The 13,145-nt window shown below is 37.0% G+C and overlaps 1 protein-coding gene and 1 non-coding gene across 3 annotated transcripts in view; one reads left to right on the forward strand and one right to left on the reverse strand.

Annotated features, from left to right (window-relative positions):
- Positions 1-13,145, forward strand: part of NELL1 (neural EGFL like 1) — a 949,069-nt gene that overhangs the window by 864,643 nt on the left and 71,281 nt on the right. The window lies entirely within an intron of this gene.
- LOC129406366 (small nucleolar RNA SNORA40) lies at positions 1,759-1,885 on the reverse strand. The gene has a single exon (XR_008630967.1). It is a non-coding gene; the product is annotated as a small nucleolar RNA SNORA40 (small nucleolar RNA).

Consider the following 13,145-nt stretch of genomic DNA (forward strand, 5'->3'; position numbering starts at 1 on the left):
AGCCCCCTAATATTTTTTAAAGTAATAAAATATATTTATGGGTTTGTCCATAAATAAGCATATGAAAATGGTGCAGCCAGGAAACAAATGCTGGTTAATTCTAGGAAGAGGTGATCAGGGAGGCATGCAGAGGAGTTACCAGCTTTATTAATAATTATTTTAAACACTGGTAAACACTGGTGATTTTTTTATATTATCTTTTTACACAACTTTGAATTTTTAGTATTTAATTTAAAAATCAGGAGTTTATATAAATGAGCTAGAAAAATTATTTGTATCTTTATTACCTTTACAATGATTACAATTAATTTCCAAATGGCTGAGGATTGTGTTGTTAGACCTAACATTTGATCTAGTAGAGGCAGGAATGAATGTATGTACACAGGAATATCCCATAAACTGATAGGCTCATCGAGACTTCCAAAGTTTGAGGCCTAATTAACACCTTTGACACTTGCGTTGAATGACAAGATCTGTACAGCTCACTGGAGTGGGCCAAGGTAACTCTACAGGAGTCAGTCAAGGTGGTGAATGCATGGCTGGTCACATCTTGTTTCCAATTATAGATCATAAGCCATAATGAATGCCTTTTAAAAACTGTATTTATAAATGTGCAGAGAGGCAGAGAATAGTGGCTGTGTTCAATAAACACCATAAATAATCATGCAGGAATGGAGCACAGAATCCAAATGCAATTTAAATGTGCTTTATGGAATTTGTAAAATGTTTTCTTATAGCAGAACTGGGCACATTCATTCTCATTTCTAGAATGGAAATGAATTATGAAGGAATTTCATGAAAGAAAATTTAACCTAATTATTTTTTCTGGTGTTCTTCCCTTTTCACATATTTTCTATTTGAGTGTGGGTTAGCTTTTAAAGGGGACACCCTTGCCATGTATTTGCTCTTGTCCATAAGTCATATAATAGAAAGAGCTAATTGTAATAAAAAAATTCTAGTTTAGTCAAGGTAGGATAAGGGGTTAAGGTACTTAGCTTAATTACATTATATTTGAATTCATGGTATCAGGGAATATGTCATATCTGAATAGAATCTCTCCCCTGACTCATGCATTAAATAATATGATATTAGTCAAAGAATTAGTCAAATCCTCTAGGAATTACCCCCTGATCCCCCCTGACCATTACAACTATACAATTAATATTCTTAAATTGTTAATCAAATATTGCCCTAAGTTTATTTATACTTTTTAAAAAATTTTTAATAAAGATTTAAAAAAAATTATTATTTTTTTAAAGTTCATGCTGACATTCCAGTAATACTCACCAACCCACCAGCCTTTCCAACAGCCCAGTTAGCTTGATTCAGTCATGAGGCACTCTGTGTACTACCCTGACCCAGTTCTGAATTTATGTAATAACCTGGGGTCTGGAGTAAGCTCGAAGATCAGTTATGGCCCAAAACCCAAGGGAAAAAAATTCAATCCTGCAAGGACTATATATATTACCGTGGGAAGGGCATTTGCTTGACACAGCCCACATGGGTTTGAACCCCAACTTCCCATAGAGTCCCCTATCCCAGCCAGGGGTGATCCCTGAGCACCAACTGGATTTAGTCCTGAGGCCAACTTTCATGATTTTGGGTTTTATAACATCCTGTGCAGTGCTCAGATCACTCCGGGAAGTGCTTAGAGGACACCATATAGGGAGCAGGAGACCATATAGGGATCCTGGGCGAGCTGTGTGCAAGGCAAACAATTTACCTGTTAACTCTCAACTTTTCATCTGTTCTGGGCGTCATGTTCCTTCTCATATGTATCAGAACTCATACAGAACAACGAGTTCTGGGTTGCAAAAGAGAATTTATTTTTGCACCTGTCTCAAAGTCTTTGTCTACACATTAGACAAACACTCACACAGATGCTGTGTACTTTGTATCACTGTATTACTGTCATCCCATTGCTCATTGATTTGCTTGAGCAGGTACCAGTAACATCTCCATTGTGAGACTTGTTACTGTTTTTGGCATATCGAATAAACCACAGGTAGCTTGCCAGGCTCTCCCATGTGGGTAAGATAATCTTGGTAGTTTGCTGGGCTCTCCGAGAGGGGCAGAGAAATTGAACCTAGGTTGGCTGTGTACGAGGCAAACGCCTTACCTGCTGTGCTATTGTTCCAGCCCTTTACACTTTATACTTTGTGTATGTTTGATATATATTTATAAAGAAATGTTATAAATGCATATGAATATAAAGATACATAATTATAAAATTATATATTTATAAAGGAATTTATATATAAGTGTATAATTATAAAGGAATTACATACTAAAAGCACATCAGACATGCAGCATCCAAATAGTTTTCAATTTTATCATGCTTTTCAATAAGAGGGCATCCCTTTGAAATGGGTATCACAAACTCAGGTGTTTACAGCAGGAATAAAAATCATGAGTCAGGCAGGAATAAAAATAGTGAGTCATCTCTGTGATGGAGTGTGGGTGCTATTTAAAGGCAACAACTTCTGTTTCTCTACTCAATTTGCTGTGCAGCACTATGGATAAAGTCTTGACAGAATTACTGTTTTTAGAAAAGCTAGGAATCCAAAATTTGGACCATACTTTCTGATTTTTAATTCTGGCTTTGGGTTCATTGGGTAAATATCATTCTGTGAGCTGAAAAAAAAAATCATACAATGTGTGTGGGTTGTTGCTGAGCCCTGCACATTTGTTCCTCTGTGGATACAGGAGTAAATGTGGCACAGGGCGTTTATGATGTGGTTAGGGCCAAACCAAGATGTACTCAAGGGCTTCTCCCAGGTCACTACTTGGAGGTCGGTCTTTACCGTGCTTGGGAGTCCATGCAGAGCTGGGGAATAGATCTGGGCTTTCCACATAGGAAGCACGTGCTCTAGCCTCTTAGTTCCCTTCACAGCTCATGCATTTTTGTTTGTTTATTTTAATGTCAATAAAGGCCTGACCCTGAAATTGGAAAATAATCCTGTTTCAAGAGTTCATTATGTCTACTTGGCAGAGTCTTACTTTTAATTCATTTGCTACTTTGCTAATATAATTGAGGAGCTGGGAATTAGTTGAGTTGATGGGTAGTGACCATGGGCAGAAAGGAATGCATTACATGCAAATAAGGAAATGGGAAGAGGAAGGTGAAATCTATGGTTACATTGACTAGAGGGGATAGAGTGTCTCTAGGTGTCATAGGATTCCTATGATCTAATACAGAAGTAGAACAATAAGCTTTACAGCCACTATAGGTGTTGGCTTTCCCTAATCTCAAACTCTGGCCACAGACTTGCAAAGCCCTGGAGCCAAGCCAATCACTAGGGAATGCAGGTTCCCCTGGCAACAGCTCACTCTCCTAAAGGCCTGGACTCGGGGTTTCCGACATGAGCCCAGCAGCCCAGATGATCAGAGTTGCAACTGGAAGAACCCCAACAAGGTTTTTTTTTTTTTTGGTTTGGGGCCACATTCAGCCGTGCTATATTCCTAGTTTATTCCTAGTTCTGTGCTCAGGGATCATTCTGGGGGTGTTGAGGGAATTGAATGTGACAGTTGGGGAATAAATCAGAAACCTGATAAATGTCATGCAAGACAAGAGCCTTAACCCCTGTACTATCTCTCCAGCCCTCTCTGTTTGTTGTGTGTTTTGAGTGAAACCTAGTAGGTTTATGCAATGCCAGGCATTGGACCAGAGTTGGCCAAAGTAAGAATTAAGATACCTACGTACAACCTAAGTATTTTAACTTTTATACCCTTACACTATACTCTCATCTCCATCCCATAATACTATTTTATTTTTCAAATACCCGGTTGTTCAGTACTAGAAATGCCTACTTTCTAGGGAAATTTCTAGTGAACAATGAGGCCCAGTGACTGAAGTAATTTATTTGAGAATTCCTTGCTGCATGGACAGATATCTAAAACATACCATCATAAGCCCTGAATCAGCTCAAAATTATTTAAAGAGCAATATTAAATTGTTAGACACACTCAAAAATAGTCAAAATAATATAAACACAAGGGTCACCCAATTTATACTGAGGGAAATAGCTAGTTGCTAAAATATTTTTTAAAACCAGAAAGAGAAAGGAAATTTCTTCAATGTCTATCAAAAATCCAGACACAGTGTTTCCTGTCTCCATAGCAACCCTGAGAATGACTGACTTCCCCCATTTTGTGGATAATAAATCCAAGAGTTTATGTCCTTGCTCCAAGGTCATATAGAACAGTATGTAATGTAAGTGGGATTCAAGAGTAGGCATTTCTAATGCCCCTGCACTCTGATCTTCCTATTGTGCAATGCTGCTGTGTTCTCCATTCATTGCTATGCCTCTAATTTTCTTACTATTCTATGAATCATAAGCAAATACACATGTCTTCTTACCTTGAGGATTTCATAGTGTGACAGAGAAACAATGCTTTCTGGGGAAAACTCAGTGCCAACCACACAGTGAAATGAGCATCTTACCAGGGACAGAGGAGGAGTCAGACCCTCAAGAAAAACATAAGTGTGGAGCTTCACTTACTGCCTCCATTGGCAGCAAATAGTAGTGTGGGCAACAGTCCCTACTCTGAGATTTCTCAAGCGTGCTCTGAATAGAGACTTCCTGTGAGTCTTTTGGCATAAAATGTTTTAACTTGTGTGATACAGTCTCTTAGAACTGGTGCAGTTCAGAATCATATCCAATGTTGGTTTAACATACAGCATCGGGTCTTATCCTCACATACTGAAGGTGAATTGGGTACTTGAGGGTTCAGATTATTTTCCTCATATCTGATACAATGAAGGCTCTGGAAGAGACTCCTCAAGGTTTAAAACCTAACTGAGTTCTTCTCCTGGCTCTATATCTTTGTAGCTTAATATGCTAACTCTGGGGGAAAGAAAGATATGGAAGTACGAAGACATAAGAGGAAGTGTTTCCTATAGATAGTTAATGTGGTGCAGTAACATTTGATTCCTCTCGGCAATGTTTTCTGTAGGCTCTTAGTGCAATCCCTGGGCATCCCTGTTTTTGATGTTTGACTAGCCTTTGGTAAAGTACAGTCAGTTGTTCCTCTCATTTACCCCATGGTTTATAGCAAAGACTTGGACTTTTAGAATTAAATAGAAACACAGCAGCCACACAAATCACAGACCCTTTACACTGTGAATACTCTAAAAACAGTACAGAGATCTGAAGCAAAATTTAAAACAAATAGGAGAGGATTTATTGAATAATTCCAGTGTTCTCATATGATTGCCAAAGTAAGGTAACATCATTCTTCAGATGTTTTGCCATTTTTTTATTGCCTTAGACTCAGCCTATCCCCAAGCTCTATGAAACTTGAGGGATATTTTGGTGCCACACCTGGCAGTGCTTAAGGGGAGGCTTCTGGATGTTTTATGGGGGGAACCAAGGGTTCCTAAGCATGAAACCTGGGCCCTTTACGTGAAAAGCATGTGCTACTAAACTATCACAATAGGTTTTACCCTATGACTGTGAGTCTATGGGCAATGCGGGTGACTTTGTCTCTGTCATGCTGCATATATGAACCTTTGAGCATTTGTTGCCCTTGGTCCCAGAAAACCGTTCCAGGTTCCCAGGGTTTAGTAGTCACCAACCAGCTACAAAAAATAGTGCCTCCATACTGATCAGTGAATCCATACTGATCAGTGAAACTTCAACTGGATAAGGAATTGCTTTTTGCTAAGATTCAAACATGGTGTGCTAGGATACATTTTTCTGGAACTAAGTAATAACTCCTCCCCAGGGTCAGAGCATGGACTGTCTCTAATTTAATAATGCAAAGTCTACATCATTCACTTAGATTGCCTGCCCGGATCCTATAATCTTTGGAGAATATAACTTTGAATATGGTAGCATAAAAATTTCATTTCTTCATTCCTCTATGATTCACTGTTTTTTAATCACAAAGAATTTAGACATTCTCAGTTATCACCAATATTACAATGGCTAACTCTCACAATTAAAAGGAAATATTGTTTCTCTATAGGCAATATAAGGTGACAGAAGACAAATGATCATGGGCAATGATATCTCTAATTCATTTGGAGGATCCTCACTGCATGTAATCTACTCTCTCCAGACTCTGTGCTCCAGATAAATAACAGCGAATTTAAAGTGTTTTCTCATGCTAAATTAGTTGTTTATTCAAATAGAAAGAATGCATTTTCACTATTCTAATTGTAGTCATTTGGTTCCAGTGCTGAACTTTCTGTTATATATTCTCTGACTCACTGACCTATTTGGATCAGCTCTGACTATGTATTTTTTTTTCTGAGCAGCATTATTCCTGCAAAGACATTTTAAAACCTGATACATCTAGAATATTGTGGAATTATGACCAGACACGACCACATCAATGTCACTGTCACTGTCACTGTCATCCCATTGCTCATCAATTTGCTTGAGCAGGTACCAGTGTTGAGAACATTTTTTTTTAATTTGTATTGAATCACCATGAATTATGAAGTCATTCATGATTGAGTTTCAGGCATAAGGTGTCCCAGCATTGGTCACTTCACCAGTGTCCATTTCTTTTCACCAATATCCCCAGTTTCCCTTCCGGTTCAGGGCTGCCTCTGTGGAAGACACTATTTTCTTACTCTTTTTCCCATTTTCCCCCTTTTAGGCTCTCTGGTTTACCACACTGTTACTGATAGGGCATTATGCCTGTTACTTTTCCTCCTTTCAAGCTCTTAGTCCTGGTTCAGAGTGACCACTTCCTTTTATCATTTAAACCTGGTCTTTCCTTTGTTTTCAAATGATGCTTACAGGGCCAGAGAGATAGCACAAAGATTAAGGCACTATATTTGAGAATGATGCTTGCATTTTTTCTTCTTTTCTCTGCAAACTTGCTAAACAGCAGGGAAGAAAGAAACTTTTCTAAAATCCTTTTCAAAACAAATTTAAAAACCTTGTGAATTTGACAAATACTTTTTGTCCAAAATAACTTTTTCATTATGATGGTTGTTTGTCTGCCATTATACAACATAAAAGAATTATTCTCTGAGTGTAATCAGATGGTGACAGAAATATGGTGAAGCATGCAAAAGAACTTACATAAATTCTTTATTTTTCATTATGGGCTGAAGACCTCTTTTTTAATTTCAACATAAAGTATATTCATCACATTTGCATAAATACCTTTACTATGAATAATGCAGACTACTGGAATACTCAAAGTAAAAGACAGTGGTCTTGTCCTTCCTTCAAAGAATAAATTTAACATCTTGCAGAGATTACATTAAAAAACAAACTGTCTTTTCTTTTAAGCAGGTAGAATAAAACATTGTTCTGTCTTAACCAGGGATTGTTAAAACCATAGATAGATTTGTGATTAGATAGATTGTGATTAGATGGATGGAAAACTAAAATAAACTAACTAAAATTTCTCATCATCGAAACTGCACTTTATGTATGAGTGACATTGTCGTCTAAGGAGTTTGGACATTCTTTTTATTTTTGGGGGGTGGGGTGGTCACACCTGGTGATGCATAGGGGTTACTCCTGGCTCATGCACTCAGGAATCACTCCTGGCAGTGCTCAGTGGACCATATGGGATTCTGGGAATCGAACCCAGGTCTGCCAAATTCAAGGCAAACACCCTACCCGCTGTGCTATTGTTTCAGCCCCAGAATTTGGACATTCTGACAGGGAAGTGCACCTACTCCTCTACCCTCAAAGGAAGGAGGAACAGTTCATCTCTATTAGAGAAGGATGACCTCTTTGAATGAGCAGGCAGATTCAGAAAAGATGCCTGTGGCAGTGAGAGAGGAAGGGGGACACTCATCTACCCAGCCAGATCAGCTGATACATCCCTGATGACCAATGGGGTGACATGTCGCAACCAGATTGTCACCTACTAAAATCTAGGGTGGTCACCTGGAATTTGGAAAGAACAAGTTTGAATATGACCATACCATGCACTAAATATATTGATTTGTGGAAATTCTTTGCTGTGTTATTTTTTTTGCCTTTTTCCACCTGTGTAAGGGTCCCGGCCAGTCAACCCCCGCAAACTGGTGTATGATCCCCCAAGCCGCCTCTGCCCAGCCCCTCTACGCACCTCAGACTCCCCCCCCCCCCCCCCGCCACCACCGAGAAAGAACCAAGCGGGGGAGGGGGGGATCTGGAGTTCAAGTAGCTCTGATCTTATTAGCTCTCACACAGGATATTTATACATGAACTTCAAGGCAGCCTACATATTGTGCACACCTGGTTGTCACGTTCGTTACATACACCTGGCCGAGCTCATTACAGATGTTAACTAATAATTCATATTTCCCGCTCTCAAGGCTGGGTGTGTTAGCTCAGGTGAATGATGAGTGTCAGATCCCTCATCCCGTTATCTCCTCAACCAGAGCGCCTTTCTGGGTGGAGTGCTGGCACAGGGCCCTGGGCCCCTGTGAATAGAGCCTGCTCCTGTTTCTAGAGGCAGGGGATTTGGCCAGGGTCTCAGGCTGGCTGCTGAGACCCCAACATCCCGAAGTTAGGGTTTGTATGGGGTCGTATAATATAGGTTTTAAATGTCCTTTAGGCCAGTGTTGATTTTGGCTACAAATAACAGAAAATTTAAATATCTGTGACTTATTAATAATGTTTATTATTACAATTCAGGGTAAGCAAGCAGATGATATGCGTCTTTGAGGCAGGCTTAGCAACTCACTAAGAGTGGAAGTCTAGGTTCTCTCCTGTTACTAATATGGCTGTACTTGTCTTTGAAGCCTGCATCCAGCTTACGAAATAGGGTGACAATGTTGTTTCTTCAGTAATTCTCCCTCAAAATAAAACCCGATATGCACTTGGAAAAAACAACAAAAATGCTGTAGTGATTGGGTATGATACTCTCAGTCTTCTATATACTTAATTTCTTTCTTTATGATAATTATAAAATCGGGTTGTTAAAAATCTCTGGGACTAGCGTTTGTATATTTTCCCCCTGGAGTTATTTAACAATTTTTCATGTCTTTTGAAACTGTGTTAAGAAATTTCAGTACTAATATTGTATAACCTTAGTGAACAGACTCCTTTATGATATGCCTCCTTTCTCTTTAACTTTCCTTATCTTGAAGCCTCATATAAACTACTCCATCTTTTGAAAATATACACAGATATCAAATCATCATGCTTTGTACTTCAAATAATTTTTTGTTTGTGAAGTATACCTCAGTGAAGCTTAAAAATATAGTTGTTTCAACTTTATCATTCATGACTGCATGACATGTTTTTCCCAGACTTCTATTTTTAAATGTGCTTTTGTGTTTTATTGTGCACTCCTTGAAGTCAATATGTAATTTTTTCTTGACTTTTATATCTGGTATTATCTTTCTTGCCTTTTGTGGAGTTTTTAGTACATATATATTAAATACAAATATGGGTATGGTGGAGTTTGGATCTATCATTTTTGTCTTTCTATTTTTCTCTGTTTTTTAGTATCTCTGTTCCTTTTATTGTATCTTCTTTTGGGTTAGTTGAATGCTTTTATTCTATTGGTTTTTTGCTTTTCTTCCTTCCTTTATTTTAAGTGGTTGCTCTAAAGATTGAGATATGCATCTTTATCACTTTACTTTGAATTGGACTAGATTAGCATACTTCAATTTTTCACAGGCTACTTAGGATTAATATTGTAATATTTCAGTACAGTGCCATTTATCACCCACCTTGTTCTATGTGCAATTGCTGTCATTTGTTACATCTACATACATTATGGATCTTAAAGTAGTGTTAAAGTATTGATTTGAAGTCTGTTATATTTTTAAAAGTTAAGAAAAAATACATGTAATTTTTCTATTTGTCATTGTCCAAATTCATTGCTTATTCCAATGAATGATCTACCTTCTGCTATAAGAAATACCTCCCCCTCCATCTTAGAGAAATACTTCAATATTATTAGACTGATATATATCAGCCTGCAGTGATGCATTTTTTAATTTTATCTGAAAATATATTCAGCTTAACTCCATTTCAAAAATTTGTTTAGGAAGCAGAGAGAGAGTGTAGTGGGTGAGACGCTTGACTTGCACATTTGGTCACTGGCATTCTTTGTGCAACTCCCCACTCTGACCAGGTGTTATCCCTGAGCATAGAGCTAAGAGAAAGCCCTGAACAGTGCCACAAAACAAGCAAAAAGGGTGTCTAGTGCATATGCAATTTCAAATGCATAAGTACTGTGCATATAATTTTAACCCATTACAAATAGTAAGATTATTGATATTGTTTGGCTTACGCATGTCATATTGCTTTTTTCCCCATGTGACACATCTCTTTTACATTTTTTGTTCTTTCTTAATTAAGAAAATTAAAGAAGTGTGAAATTGTATTCCTAAATCATAAAGTCTTGTTATCCAACATTACCTTAATAAGACATTAAAACATTCAGAATAGTTTTGTACAGTGATGTTGGGTATTTCATTTTCTTTGCATTCTTACTATATATATATGTATTATAGATAGCAACTATATATGTATATTCAGACATATACATATATCATTACTATACTGGATGTTTTTGTGTTTATTTTATATTTTTAATTCTCACTATCTACCTTTAAGTGACATTATATTACTCATATAAAATAGAACTTGTAAGACTTGTTGTTACTGTTTTTGGCATATCAAATAGGCCACGGGTAGCTTGCCAGGCTCTGCTGTAAGGGCAGGATATTCTCTGTAACTTGCCAGGGTCTCCAAGTGGGAGAGAAGAATCAAACCCCAGTCGGCTGTGTGCAAGGCAAATGCCCTACCCACTGTGCCAGAGTCCAACATTTTATATAGAATAGAATATGTAGTGATGATGTCTTTCAGCTTCTGAAAATTTTTTATGCCATCTTTTAAGTGCATAAATTTTTTAAAAATTAGAATTATAACTTGACAGCTCTCCCCCCTCAATATTTGAAAACACTTTAATGTCTTTTCCCTAGTTTGTTTCTCAAAAGACATCTTCTGGTATTTTTATATTTATCTCCATGTAATTTGTTTGTTTCTCTGACTGCTTCTAAAATTTTTTTCAGTAACTGTTTAGGGAAGGTTTGGTTATGCTTTTTTTCTTCATATTTTCTTAGTATCTTTCCTTTTACTTTTGAATTTCTTAAGTGTGTAGGTCTGCTTGCTTCAAGTTTTTGCTTACTTGGAATATTTTGGGGAAATGTTTTTTGAAGTTTTTATTTATCTGTGTTTCTATTTCTTCCTCAGGGATTCCAATTACACATATATTAAGTCAGATTTTCATCTGTTTCATTGAATCTCCTTTAATTTTTATGACTTTTTGATATTTACTTTGAATATATTTTGCCTCTATCTCTTAATTTTTTTTTAATATTTTACATTTCCCTTTTGGAGAGCCCGGCAAGCTACCGAGTGTATCCTGCCCTCACGGCAAAGCCTGGCAAGCTACTTATGGCGTATTCGATATGCCAAAAATAGTAACAAGTCTCACAATGGAGACATTACTGGTGCCTGCTCGAGCAAATTGATGAGCAATGGGATGACAGTGACAGTGACACAGTGATATTTTATCTTATAACATCTAATGCTTTGATACAGTATATTTCTTACATTTTCTATTTGTAGTAATTCTAATAATATAGTTACATTAAATTATTCAACCAGTCTCCAGGTGTATAATATGTGAACTTTTTCCTATTTCAGTTAACTAATATGTACCTACAGTTATGTTAACTAGACGTTTTCTAATTCTAACAATATGTTAGCCTTTTTTCCCTTATATTTTGTGCTAGGTTTTTCTATTTTCATTCACCTTAGTAATCCTTGATTGGATTTGAATCAATATGAATTTAACCTTGCTGAATGCTGAGTATTTTTAATTTTGCATATATATACCAACTCTTTTTCTGGGACATAATTAAAATTCTAACATTTCTTCTTTGTTTTTTTTATGGTTTTAGTTTGAAACCAGAGTAGTGTTTAAAATAGGGCTACTTCTTTCATCTTTTGGAATAAGATCCACTGTGTCCTCTGTTCAGTATCATGCCGTGAATTGTGAGATTTTTTTTAACATTAGTATGGGGAAATATGCATTTCTCCTTTCTTTTTGTCAGCACCCTAATCCTCACTATTACTCTTTAATTCCTTCTGGTTGTTTTTCCTTCAGGTTTGAATAGTTTCATCACACTCATTTTCTGATCAGCTATATTCTAAACATTTGGATGCAGTTCTCTCTAGGCCCACAGAAGTATGTGTATTACTCTCCCCTCCCCAGTCCTTGGCCCTGTGAATTCTAAAGGCTGAAACTTTGTCAAGGCAGCTAAGCAGAGATATTGTAGAACTACATCTGTTTTATGTGTCATACTCACTTACATTGCTACATTTCCACTATGTTGAAAACCATTCTTTACATTTTCATTATTTGTCCTAGTTTATTTTGGATGACAAACTAAGTCCAGTCCTTGTGCCAAGTATGGAAAGAAAGGAATTTGCAAGAAGCATAGAGCCATATCATCAATGCCACTGACACCATTGTTAATAATTACCTTTCAGTTTAATGGACCAAAGCTAGTTACTAATCAGGACTTAAAAGAAAAAACAGTAATAATAATGTCACCATATAATTTGTGTAGCAATGAATTGACTTTCCTGAACATGTTCATAACTTATTGTGCTTTGTTTCGTGACACAGAAAAAATGTGTGTATTTTTAATTGCCATTTTGCTAATGAAGAAGTTAAGATAACAAGAGGTCACTTAAACCTTCTAGCAATCACTCAGCTGCTCTTACCAGATGAAGGCATACATCCAAATTTCAGGTCCCTTCTGAGGTGTCCATGATAGTGGGTTAAAATGCAGTCCTTTTATTTTATGTAAAAGGAATTAAATACTGGAGACTTGAAGTCTATTGACATAAATTGACAGCTCTCAAGCATCACAGGGTTACCAGAAACTAGAGGACCTTAATTATTGTGGGTCTGATGAACTCCTGCTTTTCTTTGGTAGAGTTGCTTTACAGTGATCTCATACAATCCTTAAAATAACTTCATGGGCTGGGTAACATATCTTCATTTATGAGCCAAAAAATATGGAGAACGCAGAAGAGAAATAGGGAATAGCTCAATGGCTAGGTAGCCAAGTGTCTAGTAGGTGTGTGCCTAATCAAATGCCTAAATTTGATTTCTGAACTTTTGCTATACAATTGGCCCATATAAAAATAAAC

The sequence above is a fragment of the Sorex araneus genome, chromosome 6 (genome assembly GCF_027595985.1).
Source record: "Sorex araneus isolate mSorAra2 chromosome 6, mSorAra2.pri, whole genome shotgun sequence".
NCBI classification, from domain to species: domain Eukaryota; kingdom Metazoa; phylum Chordata; class Mammalia; order Eulipotyphla; family Soricidae; genus Sorex; species Sorex araneus.